We start from the raw sequence: 13,739 nt of genomic DNA on the forward strand, positions 1-13,739 counted from the left end.
ACAGAGTCTCACTCTGTTGCCAGGCACCAGGCTGGAGTGCAGTGGCACAATCTCAGCTCACTGCAACCTCCACCACCCGGGTTCAAGCAATTCTCCTGCCTCAGCCTCCTGAGTAACTGGGACTACAGGTGCGTGCCACCACGTCCAGCTAATTTTTGTATTTTTTAGTAGAGACGGGGTTTCACCATGTTGGTCAGGATGGTCTCGATCTCTTGACCTCATGATCCACCCGCCTCGACCTCCCAAAGGGCTGGGAGGCTTGAGTCACCACGCCCGGCCTAACATTCTTAAAGTAAAGAATTTTCAACCCAGAATTTCATATCCAGCCAAGCTAAGCTTCATAAGTGAAGGAGAAATAAAATCCTTTACAGAGAAGCAAATGCTGAGGGATTTTGTCACCACCAGGCCTGCCTTACAAGAGCTCCTGAAGGAAGCACTAAATATGGAAAGGAAAAACCAGTACAAGGAATAACCACCTATCATCATAATGATAGGATCAGATTCACACATAACAATATTAACCTTAAATGTAAGTAGACTAAATGACCTAATAAAAAGACACAGGCTGGCAAATTGGATAGTCAAGACCCATTGGTGTGCTGTATTCAGGAGACCCATCTCATGTGCAAAGACACACATAGACTCAAAATAAAGGGATGGAGGAACATTTATCAAGCAAATGGAAAGCAAAAAAAGCAGGGGTTGCAATTCTAGTCTCTGATAAAACAGACTTTAAACAAACAAAGATCAAAAGAAACACAGAAGGACATTATATAATGGTAAAGGGATCCATGCAACAAGAAGAGCTAACTATCCTAAATATACATGCACCCAATACAGGAGCATCCAGATTCACAGAGCAAGTTCTTAGAGACCTACAAAGAGACTTAGACTCCCACACATTAATACTGGTAGACTTTAACACGCCACTGTCAATATTAGACAGATAACAAGACAGAAATTAACAAGGATATTCAGGACTTGAACTCAGCTCTGGACCAAGCAGAGTTAATAGACAGCTACAGAACTCTCCACTCCAAATCAACAGAATATACATTCTTCCCAGCACCACATCACACTTATTCTGCAACTGACCAGATAATTGGAAGTAAAACACTTCTCAGCAAATGCAAAACAATGGAAATCATAACAAACCATCTCTCAGACAACAATACAATCAAATTAGAACTCAGGATTAAGGAACTCACTCAAAACCACAAACTACATGGAAACTGAACAACCTGCTCCTGAATGATAACTGGATAAATAACAAAATTAAGGCAGAAATAAATAAGTTCTTTGAAACCAATGGGAACAAAGATACAACGTACCAGAATCTCTGGGACACAGCTAAAGCAGTGTTAAGATGGAAATTTATAGCACTAAATGCCCACAGGAGAAAGCAGGAAAGTTCTAAAATCAGCACCCTAACATCACAATTAAAATAACTAGAGAAGCAAGAGCAAACAAATTCAAAAGCTAGCAGAAGACAAGAAATAACTAAGGTCAGAGCAGAGTTGAAGGAGATAGAGACACAAAAAAACCCTTCAAAAAAATCAATGAATCCAGGAGCTGGTTTTTGGAAAAGATTAACAAAATAGATAGACCACTAGCCAGACTAATAAAGAAGAAAAGAGAAGAATCAAATAGACACAATAAAAAATGATAAAGAGAATATCACCACGGATCCCACAGAAATACAAACTACTATCAGAGGATACTATAAAAACCTCTACACAAATAAACAAGAAAATCTAGAAGAAATGGATAAATTCCTGGACACGTACACCCTTCCAAGACTAAACCAGGAAGAATTTGAATCCCTGAATAGACCAATAGCAAGATCTGGAATTGAGGCAGTAATTAATAGCCTACCAACCAAAAAAAAAGCCCTGGACAAGATGGATTCACAGCTGAATAAAGGTACAAAGAGGAGCTGGTAACATTCCTTCTGAAAGTATTCCAAATAATAGAAAAAGAGGAACTCCTACCTAACTTATTTTATAAAACCAACATCATCCTGATACCAAAACCTGGCAGAGATACAACAGAAAAAGAAAATTTTAGGCCAATATCCCTGATGAAAATCTATGTGAAAATCCTCAATAAAATATTGGCAAACTGTATCCAGCAGCACATCAAAAAGCTTATCCACCATGATCAAGTTGTCTTCGTCCTTGGGATGCCAGGCTGGTTCAACATACATAAATCAATAAACATAATTCATCACATAAACAGAACCAATGACAAAAACCACATGATTATTTCAATAGATGCAGAAAACACCTTTGATAAAATTCAATACCCCTTCATGCTAAGAACACTCAATAGACTAGGTATTGACAGAACATATCTCAAAATAATAAGAGCTATTTATGACAGACCTACAGCCAATATCACACTGAATTGGCAAAAGCTGGAAGCATTCCCTTTGAAAATTGACACAAGAGAAGGATGCCCTCTCTCACCACTCCTATTCAACATAGTATTGGAAATTCTGACCAGGGCAATCAGGCAAGAGAAAGAAATAAAGGGTATTCAAATAGGAAGAGAGGAAGTCAAATTGTCTCTGCTTGCAGATAACATGATTGTATATTTAGAAAACCCCATTGTCTCAGCCCCAAAACTCCTTAAGCCGACAAGCAACTTCGGCAAAGTCTCAGGATTCAAAATCAATGTGGAAAAATCACAAGTATTTCTACATACCAATAATAGACAAATAGGCAAATCATGAGTGAACTCCCATTCACAACTGCTACAAAGAAAATAAAATACTTGGGAATACAACTTAGAGGGGAAGTGAAGGACCTCTTTAAGGAGAACCACAAACCACCGCTCAAGGAAATAAGAGAGGACACAAATAAATGGAAAAACATTTCATGCTTATGGATAGTAAGAATCAGTATCATGAAATGGCTACACTGCCCAAAGTAATTTGTAGATTTAATGCTATTCCCATAAAGCTACCATTGACTTTCTTCACAGAATTAGAAAAAACTAGTTTAAATTTCATGTGGAACCAAAAAAGAGTTCATATAGCCAAGACAATCATAAGCAAAAAGAACAAAGCTGGAGGCATCACGCTACCTGACTTCAAACTATACTACAATGCTACAGTAACCAAAAGAGCATGGTACTGTACCAAAAGAGATATATAGGCCGGGCTTAGCATTTATTAGTATTATTGTGATTTACCATACATACCCAGTTCCCAGAGAACTCTTAGCCCAGAAGGGATAATAGAGTACACATATATACAGATAGAACCTATGGTCAAAACTGTGAATGTGAACCATAAGGTACGTAGAGAATGAAGAGATCAGTTCCCTAGAAAGCCAAGCAGGCTACCTGGAGGAGGTAGCATAGGGATGGGTTCAGGAGGATTTGTAACACCCAGTGGTGCTTGGCTGCATGATTACACAGATCATTTCATCAACTCCCTAATCTGGTGAGGTCATAAAAAATGTCATCTGATACTGTGTTCTTAGACGGAAAGCATTCAAATCATAAAAATGATAATTGTTTCTAAGTTGATTTATAAACCCTAGGCAAACCCAATGAAAATACCATCAGAATTTTTTTTACTGCAGCAGAACAAATTGATTATAAAGTTCATTGGGAAGAACAACAAATCAGAATAGTCAGGAAAATCAAAAAGGCAGAAGGAAGAGAAGACTTACACTAACAGATACTAAAGCATGACATAAAGCCTCTATAAGTGAAATGAAACAGAATAGGAAAGTCAGAAAAAGACCCAATTGCATGTGCAAATGTAATATATTATAAAGGCAACGGCTCAAATCAGTGAGAAAATAATAGACTTCTAGATATTTAGATAATTAGAGAGTCATAATAGTCATATAGAAAAAGTTAAAATTTGATTCATTCTTCATGTCATTCACCAGGATAAATCCCAAATAGATCAGAAATGTAAGTGTAAGAATATGAAGGTGGTACAAGTACTAGAAGAAAGCATAGTTGGCTTCCTCTACAACCTGAGAATGGAGAAATTATTACTAACTATATTCAAAATCTATAAGAAGTAAATCAAAATATAAATTGATTTCATTAAAAAATTTTTTTGTATAGCAAAAGATGGTAGAAGCAAAGGGTAAATATAAGTGACCAACTGGGGATAATATTTACAGCTTATGCCACAGAGAAAGAATTCATATATCTTATTGCCGGTCTGTCCTGCAGACCTTGGCCAATGGATGAAATGAGTGCTCAGACACAAGTCCATAGTGTAAAAGCAGCTAGGTGACTGCCTGGCTCTAGTGGCCAGAGAGCAGCCCCAAGAAGCTGGAGCTGCTTGCTTTTATTCAGCGCAGGCACAACGGCAAAAGCCTGGAGCTAACACAACCTGCAGGTAATTAACATTTATTATTCCCCTTTCAGGGAACGTCATGGGCGCAGATGATCAAAGGTCAGTTCCTCGTCAACATAAGTAAACAAGCCTGTTTAAGATAAATTTCCCCACACTCACTTTTACCTACTCCTTGCCCTCTGCCTCAGGGTTATAGAACAGCTGCCTTCAGCTATTCTTTCCTGGGGCTCTGCAGAACTTTCTGACCTTTCAGAAGGTTTGTGTTCTTTCCCTACAGTTTTCCCACCACTCTGACCAATCCCCCACATCTAATATATAAAGAGCTTCTAAAATTGGAGAGGAAAAAAGTCCAATCAGCCTATGTAAAAATAGGCTGCAGAATTGTACTAACAGTCCACAGAGCAAGAAATTCAAGTGGCTGTTAACCTTAAGACATATACTCAGACTTGCTCATAATAAGAAAAGTGTGCATTCAAATTATATATTGGGCATAACCTCTCACTTATTCAATTGGAAAAAAAAAGTTGGACAAATTTTCTGCTGGTAAATCTCTGAAGAAATAGTCTCTCAAGATCTATTGGTATAAATGCAAAATTATACAATCCCTATGGAGAAGAATTTGACATATCTGGAAAAATTACATACACATTTACCTTTGAACCAGCAATCCTATTTTTTTAAAAATATAACACAAAAATACACTGGTAAAGTATGAAAACATGTATACACAAGGCTATTCACTGAAGAACTATTTGTGGTATTAAAACATTGGAAACAACGTAAATCTCTCTCCAAGGAAGGCTAATTGAACAAACCATAATATCATAAAATGACTGGGCAACCAACCTGCTTGGTTTGTCAGAACTTTCAATGCTAAGACCAGGAAATCCTGGGCAAACCAGGACAAGTTGGACATTCTTACAATTGAGGACTATGCAACTGTAATGGAGGAATGAGCACTACCTATTTATACTAGTGTGGAGTGATCATTAGAGTTACATTATATTATGTAACCATAAAAGATACATTTTAAATGTAGTTAAATTTAAAGTTAGTTACATTTAAAAATGTAATGTAATAACAGTTAGTTATATTAAAAATGTAACAGAACGGTTACATTTAAAATGTAACAGAATAGTTACATTTAAAAAATGCAAGTTAGAGGAAAGTATTTAGAGCGTACTACTGAGCAAGTAAAGGGTCAATACAAAACATAGACACACATACCTGTTTATATTAACGAAAGAATAAAAATGTAATAGCATAGTTACATTTTAAAAATAGAATAGTTACATTTTAAAAATGCAAGCTAGAGGAAAGTATTTACAGTGTAGTACTGTGTAAGTAAAGGTGAATAGAAACATACACACACCTTGTATTAACAAAAGAAAGTATAAAAAATGAACTATAACTATTATTTTCAGTTGCTATATATAGAGAGATAAAGAGAATAGAATGGAAGGTACAGAATTACAAGCTAGACTTCTGTGGATAATCTTGTTTTGTAGATTTGACTTGGAATCATGTAAATATTTAATACAATTACAAACTTAAATTACAAAAAGAGATTCCTAAAAATAAAAAATACAACTTCTGCTTCAAACCATGCTATGACAACTGGGATTGGACCAGCCATTCCACAATTTAAAAATATGTAAAGTGGGTCGAGCACGGTGGCTCACATCTGTAATCTCAGCACTTTGGGAGGTCAAGGCAGGGGGATCACGAGGTCAGGAGATCAAGATTATCCTGGCTAACACGGTGAAACCCCGTTTCTACTAAAAATACAAAAAAATAAAATAATAAAAATTAGCCAGGGATGGTGACACGCGCCTATAATCCCAGCTACTTGAGAGGCTGAGGCAAGAGAAGCCCTTGAACCAGGGAGGCAGAGGTTGCAGTGAGCCAAGATCATGCCATTGCACTCTAGCCTGGGTGACAGAATTAAACACCAAAAAAAAAAAAAAAAAAAAATATATATATATATATATACACACACACATATATATATACACACACACACATATATATGTATGTATGTATATGTATGTGTATATGTATACACACATACACATACATATATCATATATATAAACTATATTTAAATGTTGCAGTTGTGCTTTCTACTAGAAGGCATTGCTTCAACTACACACACAGAGAGGTGAACTTCAAGCAGAGCGTAGTTCTGCAGAGATGAGCAGGCACAGATTAGAGTTCAAGGCTGCTAAGCCAGTTAGAGTTGCGTGTCTGGGTACCACACAAAAAGGACTTGTGCATAGAAAGAGCTCTGAAATCTGCATTGGTGGGTGGGGTCCCTTTAGGTCTTTAGTCAAATTAAAAAAAAATACACAGGACTAGATCGTGGAAGGCTGGCAGAGAACAGCTACACAGGAACTGAAAGCTGAATGCAGATTCCAAAAGTCACAGTTCTGGGTGACATATGAGTTCTGATTGTCCAGAGTGGAAAGATCTGCTGAACACCTTAGGTATTCAACTGAGATTCTAGAAAAGCCACAGCTTAGAGTATAGGGCTATTCTAGTTCCAGAGGAAAGACTAATTTAGACACATCTTCACAATGCTTAAAAAAAATAAACACACAAGACTTTAAAGGATGAAACTTCTGATATGCTAGTGAATTAACTGGCTGTTCCCCACCCCACCCCCAAAAAATCAAAACTCTTTAAAGACACGAAATTCCAGAATCTGAACATATCATCCACACTATGTATCATACAATTAAAAGTTATTAAATATGTGATCTAACAAAAAAGGAGGCTACAACCAGGAAAAATAAGTTATCAATAGTAATCGAAGTTCAACAAACTTTTTGTTTCCAATAAACATGGAAGCAAATCAATAAGATAATTTCACATAGAAGTGAGTGTTTTAAAGAAAATTTTGAAACGGAGTAATGGCACAATGATTGTCAAGGAGAAGAGGATCGGCATTGACTGAATGAGGAAAGAACCCTGAGAGCTGAGACCTGAGAGGTGAAAAAGCCAGTCAGCAAAGGTCTGGGGGAAAGGCTGCCAGCAGAGCTGTGAGCACAGATGTTCGGAGGCAGGAACGAGTGATCTTGGACTGGCAGGAGAAGAGGTCTGAGGAAGCCAGGTAGGGAGGCCCAGAACCTGAAACTGTTAGTCATGTTAGGCTATGGTTAAGGGTTTGGGTTTTAAGAGCAATGTGAGGAGATTCCGGGGTTTTAGGTTGAGGAGTGGCATGACCTGATGGGCATGGTTGACGGCCAGCTCTGGCTGCAGTGTGGAACATGGATTTTCAGGGAGGCCTGGAGGCCAGAGGGCCAGTTAGGAAGCTGTCCCAATGCCCATGAATGGGAGGTTCTAAGTCTAGAGAAGCTCTGGGGACAGACAGAGCAAGTGTGTGCATCTTCACAACAGGGGATCTGATAAATAAATCTATGGCACATCTCTGAAAGATTCTGCAACCACAGCCATGGTGCAGATCTGAATACACTGCCAACATGCAGTTTGAGCAAAAACAGCATATTGCACAACTGCACAGATATTTTATGATCCCAGCTATGTAAAATTAAATACTCATTTCTGTATCAGTTTATCTATATATAAAGAGACATCTGGGAAGATACCAACTGAGTTGTCAGTAATTTTTCTGGGAATAGATGTTTTCTGTTTCATTTTGTTCTTGTTTTTTTCTTACTTTGTTTAAACTTTCTGAGTGAATTTTTTTTTCAGTGAGTATGTATCATTTCTGCCTAGTGACTTTTGTTAGGGGGAAAAAAAGAGGAAGAGAAGGAGGAAGGAAAGAAAAAAAACAAACACCAATCTCCTTGTGTCCCTACAGTGGCCTTGCGCGCACACGCACACACACACAGACCCACCAGCACAGGAAAGTGAAAGGCAGCTGGACCAACTCCAGACACAACTTCCAAAGACACCGCTGAAGCCCCAGAGAGTTCCTCTCTGAGAGGATGATTAATCCTGCTACAACACAGTTCAGGCGCCCACAGCAAAGACCTTTCACTCCTTCAGAGACTGGCTTTGAATTTAAGAGGCAGTAGGTAGACATGTCACTTTTGAAGTTCCTTTCCTTACCTGCCCCCACACACCCTGAAGCTGCTGAACTGCCTTCGCCCCACCTGTAGAGAGTTATCACAGACATCCATGAGCAGAAGGAAGTATCCAAAAGGAAACACACCGGAGCATGGAGGAGGTCAGGGCAGCTGCCGCTGGAGACCCAGGCTTAGCTGGGCGGGATTGCAGATGTCTCTTCCTCCTCCCAGAAGAAAACTCAGAGCTCACCAGGCAGACAAGAGAGAGTGACAAGGGGAGAAGGTAGAGAAAGCATGCTTGTGCACTCCTAAGTGCCAGCGATTGTCACTTGGCATCTGTGATTACAAGCCCCTGGCCCTCCAAGTGTATTTTGTTTGGCTTACAAACTAGAAATTAGTTGTCAAGGTCTAAAACTTAGTTTTATATACAACTTTGAATTTGGTGGTAGTTTCTTTTTTGGAAATTTGGGGAAATGGCATTTGCTGAACCTGCCTTCCCTCCAGGAACAATCGGCTAGAACTCAGGGGTGGCTTCCTCTTCCTGCTCCGTTGCTTGCCACCAGTTAGCGATCACTCATCTCTATAACTTTCCTGGGCCACTGAGGCATATGCCTTCGCTACTCCTGCCATTTAGTAACCCCTTTACTCCTTACACAAACCTGAGATGTGAGAACAATGTTCATTTTATGGAAGATGAAACAGAGGTTCAGAGAGGTTAAGTGACTTGCCCAAGATCACACAGCTTTAAGTGACAGAGCAGGGACTCAAAACTCTGACTTCAAAGTTTATGCCCTTGGCAGTGGGGCAAAGGCATAGGACCAAGAATCAGCAAGTCATCGCTGCTGGCCATGACCTCTAATGTTCCTTTTCCCAGGAAGAACTAATCCTTCAGCCTAGGGCAGGACTGATCCCCAGATGGCCCCAGATGGGTACAAAGGACTACTGTGTAGGGACTGCAGCAGGAGCTGAGGAAGGTTGCCCATTATAAAGTGGGGAAGACAAAGGAGCTCAAGGTTTTTAAATCTGTGCTGCCCCCTCTGTTGTATGAGTGAGGGAGTTAGGCATCATCTGAGTGAATGGGCCACAGTGACCCTGTCCCCATTTTCATCCTTGGACTGGAGCAGCTTGCTTTTCTCTTTTCTATGTCAGGGCTCCATTTAAAGCTTCCTTTGGGCAAAAGGGGATCTTGCTGCTCAAAAATAATTTGAAAAAAATTTGACATTTTGAGCTTGTGTCAGAAAGCCATATATACATAATATAAAATATATATATATAATATAAAATATATATATATAATAAAAAAATATACATATATATGCATATATAAATTGCAGTTAAGAAGCTATCACCAGGAAGCGTCAAATGAGCCCTGTGGGCCATGGCCAGCTGTTCATCTTCAGCTTTCAGGAGAGGCCTCCTGCTAGGTTCATCTCCCCCCACAGCTCCTGAAATGAAGTCAACTCACCCAGGACTCCAGGCAGAGCCCAGAATTTGTTTGTGCGGATTTACATAAAAAGCTTCCCTGAATGAAATTCACCGAGATTCACTGAATGCAGGTGAAATTCACCGAGTCCCCCAGGGCAATAATTTTCTCTTTGAATTTCATTTTCTCTTGAGATGCAAACACTTCACTTCTCTGGCTGTTTCTCTCCACCAAGCCTGTGCTCCTTTCCTGTGCCCTTAATGTTACTCCATATCACACACACACAAATATACATAGGCATATGCATACAAATGCATAAACACGCATGCACATGCATAAACACGCATGCACACACATAAATGCACATATACCCAACAAGTTTTAAATCACTGAATAAGTGACCATGTTGTTTCTATCTATCACAGATAGATCTCGTAGTTTGACCCTGGCCCATAGCAAAATCCGGCTGAGTGAGAAGGAAATACTCCCAAGCCCATATGCCTGAAAAGCACGTATCATTCACTTGGGCATAGCAGTATGGCCTCCAAGGAGACGTTAGTGAGTCCCCAACCCATATTACTGAGCCAGCACTCAATAACTGAAGCCAGGAGTCTCTGCTATAACCAGCTCCTTCAGAGAGTCTGAAGCCCAGCCAGGCTTGAGAACACCTGGGGAAAACCCACCCTTTCTGTTCCTAGGTTGCACCTAGATTCTTAGCGAAGACCTTCTGACATGGTGTCACCCAGGCATTGTCACCCGCCCTGCACACAGGGAGTGACTCTAATAGTGAGGAGTCTGGCATTACCATAGAGGATGGGGTAAAGATTCGAAGCATAACATGAAGCATAACATGAAGATACTTGTGACAAAGATTCTTCCTTGACCAAACTATACTCAGGTTCCTCTGGACCTTCTTCTCGACTAGCCCCTGACTTCTGTCTGTCTCTACATTGTCCAGTTTTAGCAAGAATTCTGCTAAGCCAGTTAAACCAGAATCTCCCACCCTCAGTATTTGATTGATACCTGATCAGCTTCCTCACCCTCCACCACCTCAGGTGATGTCTGGTAACTCTGGGCTGCCTTCAGTGAGAATCCTGTTAGGTTGGTTTAGCCAGAATCCCCCTTAGCCCTGATGTTTGCTCTTAATAAGTTTTCATTCACAGACCCCGCCCCACTCCTTGTTGTATTGGGAGTTGAGCCTGCTCTATCTCTTCTACTGTGAAACCCCATTGTAGTAGCCTTTAAATAAAGTCTGCCTGTCTTTAAAAGTCATTATATCATAATATAATAATGTATAATTAGTAGGGCCAGGCGCAGTAATGCATACCTGCAATCCCAGCACTTTGGGAGGCTGACGCAGGCAGGGATCAGGAGATCGAGACCATCTTGGCTAACACAGTGAAACCTCGTCTCTACTAAAAGTACAAAAAATGAGCTGGGTGTGGTGAGGTGCTCCTGTAGTCCCAGCTACTTGGGGGGCTGAGGCAGGAGAATTGCTGGAACCTGGGAGGTGGAGGTTGCAGTGAGCCGAGATTGTGCCACTGCACTCCAGCCTGGGCGACACAGCAAGACTCCATCTCAAAATGTGTGTGTGTGTGTGTGTGTGTGTGCGCGTGTGTGTGTGTGTGTGTGTGTATTTAGAATATAATAAATTATTAAAGACAGGCAGACTTTATTCAAAGGATATTAACAATTATTACAATAATTGTTTTATTTAACACCTGGGTGTTTTAATCAGGCACCCAGACCTGCCAAGATACTTAGATGACTCTGTCCCCGGGCTCCAAAGATGGGATAAATGGGCTTCCCACCTCACTAACCTGCGCCCCATGTTTTCTGACTAGACCAGGCATGCTGGGGGAGCTGCATGAGGCTGTGTGCTTATTAAGGCTCCAAACACACTTCTCTTTCCCAGGCTGGGTCCCTTACACCCCTCCTCTTCTTATGTATCACCACCCCTCCCTTCAACCAGCCCAGTTTGGTCGCCTCTTCCTAGATCCACCCCCCTTGCTCTGTTTCCTAGGTATCTGTCCATCCCCACCTCCTTCCAGTCCCTGCAAAGCTCATGGCCATGTCCATTCTCCTCCACACTTCTCCCCAGTAATCTTAACCACAACAATAACCAACGTTACTAAGCACATATTATGTCCCAAGTACTGTTACTCATTTCATTTAATTCTTATAATTACCCCATTTGGTAGACTTATTATTAATCCCATTTGAGAGAGGAAAAAAATTAAGGATCAAAAAGGTAAAGAAACCTATTCAAGGTCAAACAATTTGTAAGTGGCAGAGCCAGGCTTCACACTGAAGTCTGCCCTGTGTATTTCATACCTCTTATCCCTATTCGATATTATACTACATATTTATTCATTTATTCATTTGGTTGTTATTATGTAGAATGTAAGCTTCCTAAGGGCCGAGATTATCTTATTTACCATTTCTTATATCAGTGCCTGCTACATAGTTGATGCTCAATAAATATTTAAGTGAATAAATGAATTGATGGCAAAGTCTGTGCTCTATTTTTAAGATCATTTATTAATTTTTAAAGCAGCACACATGGTTTAAAAAATCACAAAGTACCAAAAGGTACAGTGGAATTTAAATCTCCTTCCTGGACACGCAGTTCCCTTCCTCCAAGGTTACCAGGCTCTTATATCTCCTTCCAGAGATATGTGAATATTCTCTGCATGTGCGTATGTGAAAGTATGCATGTAATATATGTATGTGATATCATACCACAGAAACCATCCTGTAACTTGACTTTTTAATTTAATATGTCTTGGGAATGTTCAAACACACACACATACACACACATCCCTATGCTATTAACCATCATGATAAGTTTTCATACCCATCATATGGGTTCTGGAGCTGTCCTGGAGACTTTTAGGCTGCGGTACTAAGTATGAGCTGTGTCACTGAATGACCCAGAATCTTGGAGCAGGAAACGACCTTTGAGATGGTCTGGTTCAACCTCCTTATATTGCAAATGGGGAAACTGGCCAGGCACAGTGGCTCATGCCTGTAATCCCAGTGCTTTGGGAGTCCAAAGCAGGAAGATTGCTTTAGGCCGGCAGTTTGAGACCCACCTAGGCAACATAGCAAGACAATATCTCTACAATTTATTATTATTATTATTATTATTTAGTTAGCCAGGCATGGCGAAGCAGGCCTGTAGACCTAGCTACCTGAGAGGCTGAGGCAGGAGGATTGCTTAAGCCCAGGAATTCAGTTACAATGAGCGCCACTGCACCCCAGCCTGGATGACAGAGTGAACCTCTGTCTCTAAAAGAGAAAAAGCATGGGGGGAACTGAGGCTTGAAGGATGGTGGTATGGTAATAGTGGGAATAGACATTCCCAAAGTCACATAGGGAAGTTCATTGCAGATCTGGGGTGAGAACCAGCCTCTGGAATCCTTGGCCAGGTTCCCACTGCCCCAGTCTCCTCACTGCTTGGCAAGCTCAGGAGAAATTGTAGCCAGTTCCCAGCAGAGAGAGTGCTTGGTTGGGCTTTGTCAACATCAGTACCCTCCCAGGCAGACTAGTGTGAGAGTGATTATGTAGGTCGCTTGGTAATCAGAAAAGAGAGCTCCAGCCCTTTAAAGGTAGGCTGTTTCATTTGGTCTCAGAAGATTGGATTAGCATCAATTGTCTGCACTGAGCCAGCAGATAAAAGACCCACACCGAAAGGGAACATCACCCAAAGGATAAGCTGAGGCCCCTCACTCAATGAAACCTCCACTTTGGCATGCAGGGCTCCCTGAGCCCATCAGCAGCTTCCAGAAGTCTGTGCTTCCCCGCTGGCTGGCAGAGGCATAAGTAGGAGGAACAGAACCAAGAGGCAAACCTGGGGGGAGGGGCAGCAAAATGCAAGGAAATGGGTCTCTGTTGGGATAAATGCCCTTATCTGCACTCATTAGAGCCCCCAATGGCTCTCATTCCTATTCTTCAC

The sequence above is a fragment of the Cebus imitator genome, unplaced genomic scaffold (assembly GCF_001604975.1).
Source record: "Cebus imitator isolate Cc_AM_T3 unplaced genomic scaffold, Cebus_imitator-1.0 Scaffold126, whole genome shotgun sequence".
NCBI lineage: Eukaryota > Metazoa > Chordata > Mammalia > Primates > Cebidae > Cebus > Cebus imitator.